Source organism: Mastigoproctus giganteus, chromosome 3 (genome assembly GCF_048544385.1).
Source record: "Mastigoproctus giganteus isolate SK-2022 chromosome 3, ASM4854438v1, whole genome shotgun sequence".
Classification (NCBI taxonomy): domain Eukaryota; kingdom Metazoa; phylum Arthropoda; class Arachnida; order Uropygi; family Thelyphonidae; genus Mastigoproctus; species Mastigoproctus giganteus.
Window position 1 is genome coordinate 127,913,489 of NC_143577.1, and position 20,288 is coordinate 127,933,776.

The window sequence follows — 20,288 nt, forward strand, 5'->3', positions numbered from 1 at the left end:
CAAGGTCGTGGAGAATCTGTAGCAAAAGAGAAGGTTCTGTTCTTCTTTTTTTTTTTTTTTCATGTGGAATTACTTTATTGATGTAGGTGACTACATGGTGCATAAATGCCTATTGAAAAATTAAGTTCTTATAAATGCAAAGGCAGCACAAATTTTATCAGTTGGCATGCATCAGTTTGATATTTGAAACTTTGTTTTTTGCCAGTTTTCAGTACTTCTTATTACCTTAAAGATAAAGCAGTGGAAAGCAAAGATGGCAAAATCTTCAACAGTATCTCTCTTGAAGTAACACCAATTTGCATGGTTTTAGATATTTGTAAACTGATAGCTGTTTTTTAACTCAGTTTTTTATGTTGATTTCAGAAATATTATTCATTTATTCTATCATGTACTGTTTTTTTTTTACAAATTGCTTAAGTTGATATCATGAGTTGTTTTTTGAATGTATTAAGTTATGTATTTTTAGGAGTAAGTGCTGGGAATTTGTAAACCAAATCTTTGATGTTGGCAACACTGCCTTCAGTCATTTGTTTCTTGACCTTGAGAACTCCATGCAGCAGTGTTTTATCATTGTGAGCTCAATTTATTTTCAAGGTTGTCATGTCAAACTTGTAAAGTATTCGAACAATCTGGACTCATTTTGTTATATTTGTGGAAGTTATGTAGTCTTCGAACAATGAAAAAACATTTCAGAATTTGTAAAAAAAAAAAAAAAAAAAAAAATGTGTATTGTGTTTATTTTGGAGTGAAAGTCAGCAACAAAGATAAAGAATGGGCTCCACATAAAGTTTGCCAAACCATGTATTGAAGCATTGAGATTGTGAAAAAATGGTTAAAAGAAAGCCATGCCATTTGCAATTCCCATGATTTGGCAGGAGCCTATAAAACCACTGTGATGACTTATTTTTGCTTAGTATTAACAGGCCTCCATAGCCGAGTGGTCAGGAGCGGGAATACAGTAGCACACGCTCTTTGAGTAGACCAGGGTTCAAGCCCCTGACTGCTGAATACGATTGATCTGCCAACCCGCACTGGACCAGCATGGCAGATTATGGTCCATTTCCCTCAGCATGAATTGTTGAGGAGGCTTCCATCCTGCAGTGGGTTTGATAATGGCTGCAATTTACCTTTTATTAGTATTAGTATTAGTAATGGCTGCATGGTGCAAGAAAGCCTATTGCTTATGCTGCACCAGCCAAAAAAAAAAAAAAAAACGAATAAGAACAATGATAAAAAAATTAAAAATAAATAATAATAATTAATAAAAGAAAAAAAAAAATTAAACCTATCATCCTATGCGCTTCCCTCACCCAAAGGTACTATCCAGATGACCTTTGAATTTCCCCAAACTGTCAGCCTCTACCACCCATGTAAGCAACTTATTCCAGTAATTTATAACTCGCTGGCTAAAATAAAACTTCCTGCAGTCCAATCTAAACATTTCCCCCCGTAACTTGAATTTATGTCTCCTAGTTCTAGCATCATTTATAATCTTTAAAATTTCATCCTCATTCATTTTACTGATGAATGAGCCTTAAACACCTCAATAAAATCTCTTCTAAGGTGTCTAGTTTCCAAACTCTGCAACCCACATATTCGAAGTCTTTCTTCATAAGGACGCCCTTTTGCCGATCTCACCAGGCGAGTTACCCGTCTTTGCACCCTTTCAAGAAGCTCGATGTCTTTCTTTAGGTGTGGTCTCCATACTTGAACACAGTATTCCAAGTGTGGTCTAACAAAAGCCTTATATAATGATATTATTACGTCCCTATCTCTACTTGCAAAAGTTCGATAGATCATCGATAGGACACCATGGGCCTTCCTTACAACCTGTTCAGAGAATTTCATGTCTGACCGTATCGTAACATCCAATTCCCTTTCCTCCAGTACTGGGTTTAGTTGAACTCCACCAAGTGAATAAGTTATTTTGGGATTACTGTTTCCCAGGTGTAATACCTTACACTTTGTTGTATTAAAGCATAGCTGCCATTTTTCTGACCATTCCTGAAATCTATCTAGGTCTCTCTGAAGAAGCTCAGCTTGACAGTGATCATTAACTACTCTACCAATTTTAACATCATCTGCAAATTTAGACATCACGCCCTCTATCCCTTCATCGATGTCATTTATGAAAATTAAAAACAACAGTGGTCCTAACACTAATCCTTGGGGAACCCCACTTCTTACATCAACCCAATCTGAGGAATAGCCATTTATCACACCCCTCTGCCTCCTGCCCTGAAGCCATCCTGCTATCCATCTAAGGATTTTCCCAGTGATTCCAACCTGTTCCAGCTTATAAAGCAACCGCTCATGTGGGATTGAGTCAAAAGCTTTGCTGAAATCTAAATAAACAATGTCGAAATTATTCCCTAAATCCAGCTCGTGAGTGACCCTTTCGAAATAGCGAACCAGATTTATTAAACATGATTTTCCCTTTACAAAACCATTCTGAGTATTCTTGAGAATTTCAATTCTATCCAAATGATCCTGAATTCCTACCCTTGATCATTGCCTCCATGATTTTCCCTACCACTGAAGTCAGACTGACAGGTCATTAATTTCCCACTTCACTCTTAGAACTACTCTTATGCATGTGAGATACATTGGCACTTTTCCAATCCAACGGAATCCCCCTAGAATCTAGTGATGCTCGCATAATTAGTCTCAATGGTTCAATGCACTCACTTGCCGCCTCCCTTAAGATTATATCGTATATTCCATCAACTCCAGGAGCCTTACTGGCCTGAAGGCTCCAAAGTTTTTTCATTAAATAATCTTGCAAAATTTCAATATCATTAATTACTTTTTTTTCAACTTCGCTCCCAAAATTTCCCATTGCCACAAAAGGTTTTTCATTTGTAAATATCGATGGAAAATAACTGTTGAGTTCATCTGCAACGGCAGCTGGCGTATTTAATACTATCCCCTTTCCCTTACGTAAAGGTCCGATCTGGTTTGTCCTGCTCTTCTTGGCATTTACATATGTGAAGAATTCCTTATTCCCCCCCCCCAGACGCATCTGTAATCCACCTCCGCCACCCTTCTTGATTAGACCGGGGTTCCAGCCCGTCACCACCGAATATGGAGGATGCAGAAAGGTCAGGGAATGAGTACCGCATATTCCTTTAGCAATATGGCCTTAGTTGCTAATGCTCCTAAAAACCAAATAACAAACAAACAAGCAAACCTTATTTCCCCCCCCCCCCCTTTTGCTCTGTTTGCTAGTGATTTCTCATAAACTGCCTTTGCCTGTCGAACCTTTTCTGTGGCTCTATTACAGATCGTCTTGTAGCTGTTATAGGCTTCAGTACTTTTTATTGCTCTGTAACCTTTCCATGCCACCTTTTTCCGCTCAAATAATATGGCAACTTCACTATTCATCCAACTTGGAACCCTCCTCATGGAGTATTTTTTTAATGGTAAATACGCATTCAAGGCATCTGTGATTAATGTTTTAAAAGCATACCACAGTTCAATTGTATTCGTTCTCTGTACGATATCTACCCAGTTAACAGAGGCCATGTAGTACCTTAAGGCATCGTTAAGGTATGAAATTAAAACCCATTCCTTTGCCTTTTACTACTGCTACCTCTCTCATCATCATCCACTGTAGAACTCCGTGATCACTTCCTGCTACTGGTTCCTCTACTGTCAACCCTGTTATGTCATCTGATTCATGGGTGATGATAAGGTCTAGGATATTCTTTTCTCTAGTACTTTCCCTGACATGTTGATACAAATAATAGTCATCTAGTTGATTTAAAAATTTTGTTCCCCATGTCAAGTTTCCTTCCCATTTACTCCAATCAATTAGAGGCAAATTGAAATTACCCATAATAAGACATTTACGTTTACTTGCCCATTCCATTTGCATGTAGAGGCTTTCGTCATAATCTTCACAATCACCTGGTACCTCCATAGCCAGGTGGGCAGGAGCAGCAGTGCATAACACATGGTTTTTGATTAGACCGGGGTTCAAACCCGTGACCACCAAATATGGAGGATGCAGAAAGGTCAGGAAATGACCACTGCATATCCTGGAGCAATATGGCCTTAGTTGCTAATGCTCCTAAAAAAACCAAAATAACAAAAATTACAACACAATCACCTGGTCTGTAGATTACTTCTACGCGCATTATACCTTTGTTTCCAACTATCTCACACCAGGCGCCTCCGTAGCCAGGTGGGAAGGAGCAGCAGTGCGTAACACATGCTTCTTGATTAGACCGGGGTTCAAGCCCATCACCACCAAATATGGAGGATGCGGAAAGGTCAGGGAATGACCACCGCATATTCCTAGAGCAATATGGCCTTAGTTGCTGATGCTCCTAAAAACTAAATAACAAACAAAACAAACATCTCACACCATACAGATTCTATACTAGCATGTGAAATGTCTGAATCCAGGAAAGCTATCGTCGCACTCGGGCTGCTTCTGATAAGAAGCATTGCCCCACCACCCCTTCTATCTACCCTATCCTTCCTAAATACATTATACAAGCCGTACTGAAACTCATCATCCCCTATTTCTGGGTGACATCATGTCTCCGTAAGCCCTATTATGTTCGCATTACTTGTTTTAACCAGCAGTTCGAATTCGCTCATTTTATTGACGACACTTCTAACATTACTATATAAACAATTAAGACTTACTGTTCTTGTATATTTAACAACCCTAACACAACCCTTGAAGTCTTTTAGGCTCTCTTCCCTGGCATTAGCTACCTGCTCACTTGAAACGTTTCTGTCCCCAGAACATCCAGATAATATGTCCAGTTGGGGTAACATAAGAATTCTTGAGTAATGTGCATGAGTTACTTTGACCAATATTATCAGATAAATGCATGTCAGTATTACCCACATCCCCCCTCACTAGCAGTTTCCCTGAACCTTTAAGGTATCCTCAATAATACTGGCAAAAACTTTTGCACCACCTTTGTTTAAGTGCATCCCGTATCTACAAAACAAATTCCTTCTACATACAAGTGTGGGCCATGCTGATAGAAATTTCCCCTCTAAAGCCTTGCAGAATCCTTCAAGTCTTGAGTTAATCCACAAGGCTTTTAACATATAATTCCTCCTATCGTGTCTGGGCAGAATTGCAGACACATAGACATTGTGGCCTAGCTCGCGGCATTTCCTCAGCATGGTCCTGTATTTTTCCAACAAATACAGGAAAGGGGGGGGGGTAAAAAAATAATATTTTCTCTACCCCCCTTAAAATCTGACAATCTGTTGGTGACATCATTAATAGTTGCTCCCGGCAGACATACCCTGGTCTACTCCACCTATCCTTATTACAAAAAATATTCCCCGTTTCCCTGACAATGGAGTCTCCTAATAAAACAATGTCCTTTTTAACCAGAGTAGTTTGCACTTGGTTTTTCTGTTTTGAGGCCCGAATCGGGTGTGCATCACTTGGTAGATTGGTGGATTCTTGAGTCCCTGACGAGCTCCCAGATGCATTATTCTCGAGGGCAAGCACCCGTTTTTTCAGTGACTCAAATTGTTCCATCAGTGTACCAAATTGTAATTTAAGATCGGTGCACCCCTTACACCGATCACAAAGAAAAGAATCCCCAGGTGAGCTATGATTAGTCACTAGGTCGACTTGGAAAACATTCCACAGGTTCCGCAACGGATTAAATCATGACTCACCCGTAAATCGCCATCAGCTATTTCCGTGTGAGTCACAATATCCTGTGACGTGTTTAAGGCAGATCTCATAACTACCATTATAAAATTAGCTAAATATCAATGAAAATTAACTTTAAAAAATGATATCTATAATATTATAAAAATCAAACTGTTACAGGAAAACCTATAACAAAATAATCCAACAATATCTAAATAAATCAAAATAAATCTTAGTTAATGTAGGGAGGGATACAATGCAAAAAGTAAGAAGGGCATTTTGTATCCTAATGTTCCATCTGCTATTAGACCAGTCCCACATGGGGATTACCTGCACTTATATTGGTGAATGTAGCAGCAGAGAGTGCTGAAAGTGAAGCTTCTGAAAATGAAAACTGAAGTCTACACACCTGGAGACATTGAGTCCATATCTTGATTGCTCAACTGAATTATCTGGTAAGAGATTGAAATTTACCAAAAGAATCTGCAGAACACTTTGGTTCTACGCTTAAGTCAAAAAATCTTCTAGCACATGGGATGTTTTTCCCATAGACATAAGATACAGAGAACAAGAACTAGTCTCCCACTTTTCTTAAAATGATTCTATGATTTTTTGCAGTAATGACTTAATGAAATATTTAAGAATATGCGAATTACAGTCCTGCACAACAGAGACTTTTTATTAACTCATCAAAGAAGAGTCTCAAAGGAGGTTGCTCCGAAATGGAAATAACTATCGGTCAATTCCAGTAATAGCTCACTCTCCATTTGAAAGAAACATATGAGTACTTGAAGATATTAATAATGAAGAACATGGTTGGTTGGCCTGTGTCACATGTACAAAGAATACAACACGTAGATGTGGGAAACCCCTGGGGCTACACAAATGCTTTGCTTTGTTTGTGACTGGGACATAAGTGTGTGTTAGTTGTCTGACAGCACCAGCGGTTTCTCCCATCTCCATGTTCTATTCTTTGCACGTGTGACACAGAACTCTGTGGAGGCCAGAGATTTAAAAAGTACGTGGGGAGTGGTTTGTTGTGTAGTGTTATGTTCTGTTGTTTTTTTGACCATTTAGCCATTGGGTCCCTATTGGGACCCACCATTGCAAGATTATTATTGTTGCTCTTATATTATTTCTCCCTGATTGGGGGATTCCACTCCATGATGGGTATTGCTACGAAGTGCACAGGATTGTTGTTATGTCTGGTGTTACTGTTGGTCGAAGAACTCTCTGACTATCCTACATGTGCTCAGGATTGCGATTTCTGGAACTCCTTTTAGGTGTTCTCTGGGAGACCTATTGCTGCTAGGCTGTTATGTACGGTCTTTGGTACGATACTTGTGGTTACACGCTGTTCAAAATGGTTGTTACTTGTTGCATATTGCCACATCTCTTTGATCTTAGGTTTGTGTACTTCCTGATTTTTCCCTCGTAGGTTTTCTGGAGTTTTCCAGTTTTGGGCACCGCTAAGTCAATCAGATAGGTAGCCTTTTCCTTCTTGTCGACAAGGGTTATATCCGGTCTGATGTGCAAGATTGTCATGTCCTTTATTATGGCACTGTTCCAGTACAGCTTGTGGGTTGAGGTCTTCTGGAGGTTGCCAACATTGGGTACTGCTTGGTCTCTAGTACTGCCTGGTGTTCATACTTGTAATACAGAACACTTTCTTTGATCAGTTGGTATTTCCTCGCTAGCATCTGATATATTATCTTGGCTACCTGATCGTGTCTGCGAGTGTACTCTGTGTGTGTGTGTGTGTGTGTGTGATCACCTTGCATCCTGTGGTGATGTGTTGGATCATTTTTGAGGCCAGGTAGCATGATCTCGTATTTTCTATAGTTGCTGGTGTTGATAACCTGGTCCTGGATGTGCGAACATGAATCCTTCAGTGTTGGGAAAGAGCATCCTGCTCATGAGCCATGCATTGGAAGCCATTTTATCTATGTGACCTTAATATAGAGGTCATTGTAGTGTCTGCTTGGAATGTCTTCTTTGCCCATCTTTTCAGCTTCTTATGTGCTGTCTGGGTGGGGGGAATTTTCGCTTAGGTTGAGTTGGATATGCCGCTTGTCTTCCTTAAGGCCTGGTAGAATCCTGCTGTGTTTTTCTGGATGTAATCCTTCTAGTTTGCTATCACCGTTTTGTGTTGCTCGATGAAGTTTATCAGGCTCTTTCCGAGCTATTGTCAATCTCTCTCTCTCTCTCTTTCACAGCTGACTTCGGGTGATGTTGGCAGCTCTTGGTCATCATTGTCCTTGTCTTTCTCGTGATATCCTCCAGCTCAGTGTTAGTCCAATCTGTTTGACTTCAGCAGGCTTCTGAGTCTGTGATGGTATTTTTCAGTCAGGCAGGCCTTGATTTCCATGTGCTCTGACTGCTGAGCCTGCATCATCCCTAGGTATTTGTTGGTCTCTCCCCCGTCATGGCTTCAATCTCTTTCTCTTTCTCGATTTCCACATAGAGCTTGATATCATCTGTGTACATCAGGTGAGAGAGAGAGGGTGTACAGGATTTTCCTTCCTTCTTTGAGGTTATATCCATACTTGCTGTTGTTGAGCATGGTGGATAGTGGGTTGAGTACTAGACAGAACCACAGTGGGCTCAGGGCATCTCCCTGAAAGATTCCTCTCCTGATAGGAATCGGTCTGGTTGTGATGTTCTCAATCTTGATGGTGGTACTCCATTTTGCTATAATTGCTTCTGAGAAGTTTGTCACTGTTTGGAATGACTTTGTAGATTTTCAGCATCTTTACTAGCCAGCTATGGGACACAGAGTCAAAGGCCTTGCTGTAATCGATGTAGGCAGTGTACAGGTTGTGGCACTTCTTGTAGGCTTGCTCAATGCTGCATCTACGGTTAATTGCTCCTTGCATCCTTTCTGCTGTTCGGCCATTATGTTCTGGCTCTCAAAGTGGTCTGATATCTTCTTGGTTATGCAGCTGGTCAGAATCTTGTACCTCATTGAGAGGCAGGTAATTGGCATGTATTTTGCCGGGTTTCTTGTATCTTGGTCTTTAGCCTTGAGATATGCGATTCCTTGAGTGAGAAACTCTGGGATTGTCTCTTGGTGCCTTATCATTTGGTTGAACTGCTCTGCCCTGCAACTAAGTCTGTGATGGTATTGCTCACTTGCACAAGTATGCAAGTGAACTGTGGACCTTATCTATTGCTGAGGTCCAGTTGTGGAAGTTCCTGATCGACTGTTGTACTTCTTCCATCCAAATTGCCCACTATCTCATCTCCTCTGTGTCCTTAGTTTTCTTCCATTCTGGTTCCCTCAAGGGGGCTGAGTTGTTAAGTCTTACAGCACTGCTTCATATGTTGCCCCAGAATTCCTCGATTGTCATCTGCTTGGGTAGTCCATTTTTGTCTTTCCTCCTTCTACAAGGCTCCTTTAGAAGGCTCTTTGGTTTTCATTGAAAATTCGGTTGCTTATTTTCCTCTGGGAGCTCTCTATGTATTGTCGTAGTCTCTCGCTGAGTGTGAGGAGGTTATGCATTAGTGTGTCTAAGTATTCTCCTATTCTCTGATTTTTGGTCTCGTGTTTGCTGTGGGTGGTCTCTCTCTCTCTCTTGGGGATGCTCTTCACTTTTCCAATTAATTTCTTACTCCTGTTACCCCATTTTCCTGTTGGTACTAAGTCAATTGGCCTATTTTGACTCTTAATTCTTCTATTTTTGCTTATATATATATATATATTTTTTTTTGGTTCTTCTGTTGCTGGTTCTTTGTTTCTTTTACATTTTTAATATCTTTATTGCAGGCAATGAATGGTTACATGATTGCCTGATGCAATAATCCAAAAACAGCGACAATGCTAGGGGTTAATCCTAGTGGCTGCTATGACAGCACAGAATTGGGCTGTGTGGATAGCTTCCAGTGTTGCACCATTATTGTAATGGTACTATGATATTATTTGCCAATTGAAGTGGTCTGTGACTCTCCACACGATTCTATTGGGCCTCTTGCTTCGGTATCACATGGGTCTTTGAGGGGTCCAATTCTTCGAATTCTGTTAGGGCCTTCTTCCACTTGTCTTCGGTTCTGAATATCATGACCTCATCTCTTTCCACTTCAGCTGCTCTGGGTTGTATTTCTTCCTGCTTTTCCTCCTCTGGTTCCATGTTGTCCCCATTCTTCGTTCTTTGTAGTTGATCGCACAAGTCCTGCTTGATTTTTCCCAAGTTTGCAGGAGCTGTTAGGTTCTTCTTGACAGTGGACCTTTTCTGGTCTGCTATTCACTGTTACCTTTGCTGACCTGAATGGTTAGGAATCATTCCAACCATTTGATAGGCGCCTCCGTAGCCAGGTGGGCAGGAGCAGCAGTGCATAGCACACACTTCTTGATTAGACCGGGGTTCGAGCCCATGACCAACAAATACGGAGGATGTGGAAAGGTCAGGAAATGACCACCGCATGTCCCCTGAGCAATATGACCTTAGTTGCTAATGCTCCTAAAAAAAAACAAATAACAATAACCATTTGATATAGTCTTGACCTGTACATTATCAGATTGGTCTCTAGCTTGGCATATTTCATAGTATGCTCGCATGATGATGATGATATTTATTTTTATTATTATTACTATTATTATCAAGCAAAAAGTCTTGAGCCTCTTTGCATCATAGGCCAATGCTAATAATAGCCTAATCACCAGATTAAGAAAATTTAATATGTGAAATAATGGGCACTTTAATATATTAATTGGTGCATACCTTGTAGAAATCGTTGAATTTTGAAAGACATGTAAATTAAAAAAATGTCATAATGACATTGTTTTTCGTGGAGCACTTTTTTTTTTTTTTTTTTTTCAATAATGATACATGAGGCAAATCGGTTTTTCCTTTCATTAAGTGGAGAAAAAAAAAAATCATTATTCGTCTGTCATTAAGTTCACAATGGATTTGTTGTTTTTCAGTTTTCTTTAATGCAGTGCACTGTGAAGCATAGTAAAGGAAGATTTTCTAAAAATACTTTATACACCGAAATTATAATCTAAAACTGAATTTGTCACTAAAGTAGGTAGAGTCTTGAGTTTTATGTCTGTAAATTGCTTGTTTGAAAGGCTGATTTATCTGTTATCACTACAACCTCTTCCTTCAGAGATGAGAAATCTTATCCCTGCTAAGCGTAGACTCTGCTGCCAAATGTCATTGTTTATTAAGCCATTTTACATGTCAGGTAAGCAAGCTGCAGCTCTCAATTTATTTTGTTGATGAGCATCATGTTCTTCCAGAAACTAGTTTTCAAGTTGTATTCTTTCAAGAGGTAGAAAATGGTTAGTTGTACTGTATAGTCAATTTGAAAATTCATGCTTTCAATATAACTAGTGTTAGTATGTGCTGAAAAATTAATGGTTTGGTTGGTTATGTATGTGTATGGATGTGTATATATGTTTTGAGTATATATTTGCCTCTGTTAAAAAATAATGTACATATTTATATGTTCTGAAGTTTGATTTGCAGTCATTAAAATATAACACCATGAAAGAAATTTCACCGTTGCCATGACATTTTTACTCCATTTGTTCAAATGGTGGTCACTAAGTGCAAAATGCACACATTGAATCTATTATAATGTTCTTATTGCTTGATAAAATAAAAAATAAAAATTTAAATATTAAAATTTATTTTGCTTTTTACTGAATTTAGTGTTTTTTAATGTGGTGATAAACTTTAAATTTGTCTTTAATTTTTTTGAACCTGTAAATTTTTTTATATATCTTTCCTACACAGCAGGAATTTAGCTTTTTTTTTTAAATTACAAAAACCCTTTACACAAATGTCAGAAGTCATTTTGAAAATTTTGAAAGTTATTACTTAATCAACTATGTGGATAATTTCAACTACTTTTTGAAGTAGGAAAAGATAATGCATTTCATAAAATTCTGCTTTTTTTGTTATATATTATGCAATTGTAATAAAAGCTGCTCTCTTTCAATGAAAGTCCAGGTTTATTATGAATGTCTGAACTTAAAGCATTTCATATGTTAAATGAAGCTTGCAATTAAAAAAAAATTTTTTTATATATATAATTTCTTCAAATGATACTTCAGTTCTGTTAACTTTGTGATTTATTTTATTGATAGATCATTGGTCAGTTTTAGATACATGGCTCTAATTACATGAGTTTTAAAATATAAATTAAATTCAACTTATACTGGTATGTTTGCAGTATGCATTCATACCAGTATTTACATAAGGTACCTCAAGATCAGATCCTGCTCATTATTGGTTTTGCTGATAAATAGTAACATTTATCTCATTTGTGGCAAATTCTACAGTTTATTCTTTAATGCAGCTTAATAAATTATGTGGGTCAGCATGGAAAATGCAAGGGAGGATCAAGAAGTTCCAGGACTAAATTTAAAAAAAATAATAATAATAAAAAAAAAAAAAAGAGTCTCATCAAATAAGAAAACTTTATTTTGTTTTGTAATATTGAAAGTCTAGTATTTCAGGGTTTATTTTTATCTATTATTACCAGTAAATAATTTTGAGCTAGTAAGGCCGAATGATGCAAGAAAATAAAAATTTTTGCATCAACTAAAAATAAAATAATAATAAATAAAATAAAATAAAAAGAGACTTTTTATTTTAAAGAGACTTTCTTCCCATTCCCACATGATAATTATCCAATTCCATTTTGAATTTTGCCATACTCGCTACCTATGCTACATGGACTGCCTCAGACTGTAGAAATGATTGTTGAGTCATATAAATTTCATTGATAAATAAACAAAACAACAATGGTCCTAATCCCCAAGGGTTCGGTGTTGGGCCCATTGTTGTTTTGTATATTTATCAATGATATTGATGAAAGAATATCACGTTTAATGTTGAAGTTTGCAGATGATACAAACGTTGGTAGGGTTGTTAATGACAATATGCTACATAAACAGGATTTGGAAAAGTTGGGCATATGGGCTGAGAAGTGGCAATTGAAGTTTAACATTGACAAATGCAAAGTACTGCATATGGGTAGCAGTAATCCCTGAGAAAATGTACCAACTGTGTGGTGTTTCATTCAGGGTAGTGGAGAATGAAAGAGACCTGGGGGATAATTATGTAGTCAGATATGAAGTTTTCCGAGCAGTGCAGACAAGCTGCAAGAGTAGTTCATGGGGTCTTGTCAGTGATATACAGGAATTTTGCTAGCAGGAATAAGGAGGTGGTGATTATCCCCTTTGTATATAAGGCATTTCATGGTGAGAAAATTAATGCACTCCTTACAAAACATTAGTGAATGAGTTCGTTCACTAGTGTTGTGGGAAGAGAGACTTAAGTGTTCGGAATACAGTGATTCTCTTGCTCATTTCATGCTGGTATGTTTACATTAACATCAAACTTTTACTGTGAGATTTTTATTGTGGGTGCCAGTAGTCGTTAAAAATAGCTGAAAAAAGGAAGTATCACAAGGGTGTATCAGACATTTTAAAAAAAAAAAAAAAAAGTCAGCTTTTGAAATGAAAGTGGGTTGAGAAAAGGCACAAAAAGTAAAACTCTATCATTCATTGTAAATGCTCTTTGTCTTAATCACTTTGCTACTGGAACTTTTATTAAAGACAAAGAAAAAATTTTGGAAGAGGTCTGTAATAATTATGAAAAAAGAGAAGAAAAATGCTATTGTTAAACAAATGAAAATTCATATTACTCTGTAATGTGAATCGAGGAACAGAATCAAAATGCTTTCCTCTAAGCCTGTGCCTCGTTCAAGAGAAAGCTTTGTGCCTGCATGAAAGCAGAAAGCTTTCTCATATAAAGGCAGATGAACTGTGTGTGCATAAACATAAAAATAAAAGATATTTCTTGGCCTAAGAGTATGAAAGAGTTTATCTATGCACGGGTAATGCACACACACATCATTTCTACTACAAAGGTAGCTTTAATGCATCATTTTAATTATATCTCATATTGTGAATACCTTCACAACGAGTTGCCATGGTATTGCACTATCTCGAATAAGTAATACTTCACCTATGGGGAAGACTATTGCTTATTCTTGGCAGATCCCACCACCCAGATGGCACTGTTTCAAAGCTTATTGTCTTCTCATCAGTGGGTGGGCAGTAGGGTTCACAATACCAGTTAAAATCTTAATACCGGTATTTCGGGATTTTTAATTTATGAAACCAGGATACCAGTATTCCAAAAAAAAAAAAAAAGAAAAGAAAAGAAACTTTTTTTCTCAATAAATTTTGATGACAATTAGGTGCAATAAAGTAAGAAAAAATACAAGTAATTACTTAAATTCATGTTTTAAATCAAATTTTTATTACAATAATAAATATTCTAATAAAAAATTGTTAAACATTCAGTTATTCTAAAAACAAAAAAAATATACATATTCAAACTGCAAATTTGGTTGTCTAAGCATCCGCACTACCTCTCCGAATAAAATGAGCTCTTAAGAAACATAAGCAATCAATATTGTTATCATTTAAACTGGATCTAATTTTGGTTTAATTAGCAGAAGAAAACGTCCTTTTGGATTCTGTGCTGGTTGGTGCTATTGTACTCAGATAGTCATAGATGAGTTGCAGTTTAAACCCCCCCCCTTCCCCTATTCCCTCATCTTCAAAAAATCTTAATTTCTTTTTGACTTTTTATGGCACTATCCATATTAAAGAAAGAAAGGGATTGATGTTTAAGCTTGGTGAGGAAACCAAATCTAAGATGTGGGTTATATATTTATTAATTTTTATTTCCCTGTACCTTATTATTTCCTTCAGTGGCCATTATTATGATTTTCGTACAGCACCTCCCCTCAAGCACTAAGGCCCACAAGCTACCTGACTGCGTTAAAAAATCAGAATTTGCAGGAGCTGAGGAATTTTCCCATAGTTCCTCATGCCCAATGACACAATAAAACAAAAGTCGTTTTTCATACAAAACTAACTACTCACAAGTATATACATAATTGGTATTCATTTACATCTAATCTGTTAATTTTTCTCATTTAATCTGTTAATACATGCTATCATTTCCCTAAAATTTCTCTCAATTAACAATATCAACTCTCTCTCTCTCTCCCTCTCTCTCTCTCTCTCTCTCTCTCTCTCTCTCTCTCTCTCTCTCTCTCTCTCCAGCTGCAAACACTAAACTGATTCAATCTTAATCACTTCCTCATATTTCTTTTAATCAGCAATATCAATTCTCTTCACAACAGCAATCCATAAGCTGACTTGATACTAACAATTCCATCTCTCTCTCTCTCTCTCAATTTAGAAATATCAATTTTCTTTACAACTTCAACCAATAACCCAACTCAATACTAAACATTTCTGTAAATTTCTTTTAATTTCTTCAACTTCATCCTTATTTTAAAATAATTATAGTTTTATCTAAGCACCCTTTTCAATACAACACAGTTAAGGGGACTTACCTTCCTTCTCTTTCACAGTGGGATTCCTTTGTATGGATTCCTTCCCTGGAGTGAGTGAAGTCTTTCTTCTTAGCTGAATTCTGCCATATAGCTCTTCCAATACTGTCTTATTTCAGGAACAGTTCTCTGTTAATACTGAAGGAAATTACCACAGCAGTAGTAGAAGTCAGGCCACTATCTGACTGGCTTGTTACTCAGCTTCCGAATTAACTTCTAGCACAGGAACATGCTAGGCGGAACTCTTCACTATATAGTGGGACACTCCCAGAACTACCACTGCAAGTCTGCAACCCCTCCGAACAGTAACCACAACCCACTCTTTTGGTGTGAGAACCTTATTTATTTCCTTTTCATTTACGTATCTAATCTAATTTCATTTGCCTATCTAATTTAAACCTGACCCAATCATGGTGTTATTCTTTAAACTTACTCTTCTTCCTTTGGTGGGAAAAACATTCTGTTTTTCCCACCAAACATTCTGTTTTTCCCTTCCCGCTGTGTGGGAAAAACATTCTGTTTTTCCCACACAGCGAAACTCTTTCATCTTTTACCTCTAGATCAATGCTGACAATACATTTTAACTGCTCCATACCGACGCCCTTTCCCAAAATGCAGTAAGTTTTGCATCCTCAAGTAGTGGTATAATAGATGCAATAAACTGTTGTTCAGATGCTTTTAATTTTAACCCTTCCGCACCTGCCATGCCATTGTTTACCATATTCCTTAAGTGCCCTACCAGACCTATTCCCACTAATGGAAATATTTCCGTAATGATGTTTTCATTATTCCTTTAGTGCTTTACTTCCACACTAAATATTTCTTACTAAGAGAAATATATTTGTAAGATTTTATGTCTTAGTTGCATGACTTTTCAGGTTTCCTTTGCATTTGTATTGTGTATAACAATCCCTCTGTTACACATTCTGTAATATTAATGATTTATTGTTGTCAGTTTTATAACTTTATGTGAATAAATCATAAACAATTATTTTTTAAATTAGTACTGAAAAACTGGTATTTTTGTATCAATATTGGTATTTCAAATCCTGAAAAAAAAAATTACCGGGATCCCAGAATCTCGGTATTGTAAGCCCTAGTGGGCAGGTTTCCTGTTGTTGCAATAGTGACAACCCAGTTAGGAAGTATAACTCCACAATATGAGAGATGCCTGATGGTGTGGGTGGTTTAATCTAAAAGACATTTCTTGGCTAAATGCCTAAGAGTAAGAAGGAGTTTAACTATGCATTGGTAAAAGAAATATCTTTTAGATTAAACCATGCACACCATCAGGCATCTCTCATATTGTGGAGTTATACTTCCTAACTGGGTTGTCACTATTGCAATGACAGGGTACCTTCCCACCAACCTATGAGAAGCCAATAAGCTTCGAAACGGTGCCATCCGGGTGGTGGTTATCTGCCGAGAATAAGTAACAATAGTCTTCTCTGTAGGCGAAGCATTACTTGTTCAAGGTAGCAATACCATGGCAACTTGTTGTGAAGGTATTCACAATGAGATATAATTAAAGCTACCTTGGTAGTAGAAATGTTGTCTGCATTACCCATGCATAATTAAACTCCTTCATAAAAATAATATGTAGTGCAGCCAGTCTGGTAAAAAAGCAAAAGCAGCATCAGAATTTTGCCGAAATTGGGAAGAAGGGAGCGTAATTCTTATAAAACATCCGGTATCGATGAAACAGGAGATGAAAAATGAAAGAACTAGTATATCCAGTGATGAGAAAAGCATGCCTAATTTAGTAATGCTGCAGGTAATTTCACTGTTACGTTTGCTAGTGATTTGGATGTATGATAAAAAAAAAAAAAAGGTTGGGTGAGTTATGAAATTCTTGTAAAATAGTTTCTAGAAATACTTTGTGCCAATTCATGATTAATTGTGCAAAGAAAAAGATTACTTTTAAAATTTTAACAGTTATGGGAAATGCTCTTGTGTCTGCAACACATTTAGATGATTTTCATTAAGTTGTGTTTCTTCCTCCTAACACAAACTCCATGTTACAACCTATGAATCAAAATGTGTACTTTAACAACCTGAGCTAGATATGATCATTCTTCTCTTTCTTGGTGATTCCCTTCCCTTCTACTTCTGACTTTCATTCTCTCTCTCTCTCTCTCTCTCTCTCTCTCAGGGTAATTCAGAATTTTTTTTTTTTTTTTTTGGCTGTGCAGCATAAGCCTCAGGCTTTCTTGCACTATATGGTTAATAATAATATAATATAATATAACTGTGAGAAGGTCCTAAACTTGCAGAACGTTCTCTCAGGCATTATCATCTACTGAAAAAAAAAAAAAAATCATTCTTTAAAACTGTAAGGAATTTAGCATTTATGGCTTAACCCTCAGTGTTAAACACGGCTCACACATGATGAAAAATGCAACCGTGAATTCTTTATGGGAAAACTGCATTCAACATTTGTCAGTGATTTTGCTTGATTTAAAGAGATGAAAAAGTAGTTGCATTCAGGCAGTTCTCGCTTTACACGTTCCCGGGTTTCCAAGTTTGTTTTTTTTCCCCACAAGCGTCAGGTATCAACAAAATTGAAAATATGAACATTAATTGCAAAAAAATGAATGTTAAACATTCGTAAATACCGCATTTCAAACCACCACGTGCGTAGCTATACAATACAGTGTACTCCACTTTACGATATTAATCAGTTCCAGAGACACCATCGTATCATTAAAATATCGTAAATGTGAACCCAATAACACATTGTTTTTTGGTAATTCATTTCAAGATCTCGGAAGTTGAAATTTTCACTGTATAACTAAGCTATTTATCTCTCTAAAATATCATTTTTAAGATCACGAACGTGACCTTAAGGCCATATAAAATATCGTGAGCGTGGTTTGTAAATTGTATTAGTTACCAATGAAAATCATTAAAATGCACTACACTTTCATCGTTATCATATGTTCCGTTATAAGAATCAATTTTAAACGCCTTTGTGATTTTTCTAAAGCACATTTCTGGATGTCACGACCATAAAACAATAAAAACAATTTGCACCTACCGGATTATTGGGCTTTTCTGTTAGTGCAATCAATTATAAATGGGTAGTAAACTCGATGTTATTGCATTTGCGAAAATACCGATAGCTGGAATTGTATGGTTTTTAATGTTATTATGGTGAAATGTGTTTCCCCTTTACTGAAATCTTCAATCGTATAAAAAACATAAATAAATTTTCAGAATCTTCTCTTCATTCCTTTTTTTTAAGCTTCATGAACTTGTTACTCCACGCAAATTATGTGTGCAAGTTATGTGTGCCATTACAAAATGCTTAAGCATACAATCATGAAATTTATAATTAAAAGAGAAGATTATCTTGGAAATAAATGCCTCTTGAAACATTTCTGACGAAGAAAACTCCTCTTGCAACAAACCAACGAGTGCCGAGTCAATGATGATGAAGAGTAAACATTCTTTAACATTTGTAAGTCGTAAATAATTTCTCTATTATTATAATTTGCTTGATTTTACAGGCTACGTTTTCATTTCTTTGGATAAATCAATCATTGTTTAAACATAAACTAATTTCATTGTTGAGAACATAACCCCTATTTTTAAGCTTATGTCTATGGGAAATAAATGCCTGCTTTACGAGCACGCGTGCTAGGAATGAATTAACTTGTAAAGTCGAGAATTACCTGTATACAGTTGATGCATTTGTGATGATCTGGGTTTCCATAGTGTGGATCTGTGTAATGAGAATTTAAATGAACTTTAAAGGTTGGGGTGAGCATAGGGGGGGGAGAAGGTGCAAGCAGACAAAGAAATTTCAGAGAAAGCACTTAAAACTCAAAAAAAAAAAAAAAAATCACTACCAGTATATTGGCAGAGATGTTCAATAAAACTGAAGTTCTAAGGCTCATAGAACAGCAGGATCCACACTCTGCAAAGTGTAGCAGTGACATATCAGATTATTTGGCTTGTCATGGGAAAGTTATTTTGAGAAAAAGAAGGCAAATGAGTCATGCTGGTAAAGTGGGAATTCAAAGAACTTCACTCATTTGCCTTCTTTTTCTCAAAATAACTTTCCCATGACAAGCCAAAGAATCTGATATGTCACTGCTACGCACTTTGCAGTGTGTGGATCATGCTGTTCTATGAGCATTAGAACTTCAATTTTAGAAGAACCTTAGAACTTCAAGAGGAGGCCTCTGAGACAGCTTCTGTTGTTATTAGTTCTGTTGTTATAAATAAAATCATCCTGATACAATAAAAGTACATTCCAAATATTATCAGGAATTGTCACCTTTCATTGTGATCTTGATTGTTTTTTATACTTTATTTGCATGATGTATTAAGTTTTACTACATGAAGTCCTGATGGGCTCTTTAATATTATTTACAAGTTAAAATAAACAGTACTTTGTAGATGAATAGTTTTTGAACATTAGCTTAGGTATGCAACTACTGCTAATTAAGTTATTTCTTATGGAAAAATTGTTTAACTTGTTTAAACTTAAGAAGGCCTAGGAACATGACTCATTTATGAGTTTGGACCGAGTTTGAAGGTTTTTTTTGCAGTTATATGACTGATGGAAAAAATAAGTAAATAATCAAAGCATTATTTTGAAAAATTTGATGTGTAATTATATGTAAATATTATATTAGTTTGAATAAAATTTTAATCCTGGAACCTTTGGATCCTACTTTGTATATTTAAATAAAGTAGTTCAATGATTAAGTTACTTATAGCATCACATATTAATCAAATTTTATTTACATGTAATCAAGGTTTATTTATTTATTTTTTTATATTCCTTTAAATCAGAGGATAGAAAGAACCTCTTTATGCAGGAAATCAAAAATGTTTATTAATTAACCAATACAATTTATTTTCACAACTTTGAAAAGAAAACCTTATTAGTTTAATTGATCTTGAATAAAAAATCATATAATTCGATTACTGTATCAATGTGGGGTAACATTCCTAAATCTCGGTGTAATTGATAATATCATTAATCTTATTAATAATATATATGTTATGGAGTGGAGTTATTATTAAATGCAACCTAATAAATTTTATAACGACTTTGAGAGTATCTTGAAATAGCACAATGATTAAGTTTTTAATGGTATCACTTATTGACTAGCACAATCAAGTTTGTTATATGTCGCGTTAAACCAGACAATGGAAAAACTGTCCCATATGGTAATTCAAAAATGTTTAGAACTGACCAATGCAATGTATTTTCATCACCTAACTTTTGAAAAAAAAAAAAAAAAAAAAAACC

At 36.3% G+C, this 20,288-nt stretch overlaps 1 protein-coding gene across 7 annotated transcripts in view; it reads left to right on the forward strand.

Annotated features, from left to right (window-relative positions):
• LOC150088264 (ralBP1-associated Eps domain-containing protein 1-like) overlaps positions 1–20,288 on the forward strand; it is a 791,977-nt gene that overhangs the window by 365,421 nt on the left and 406,268 nt on the right. The gene's annotated exons all lie outside the window — the stretch shown is intronic.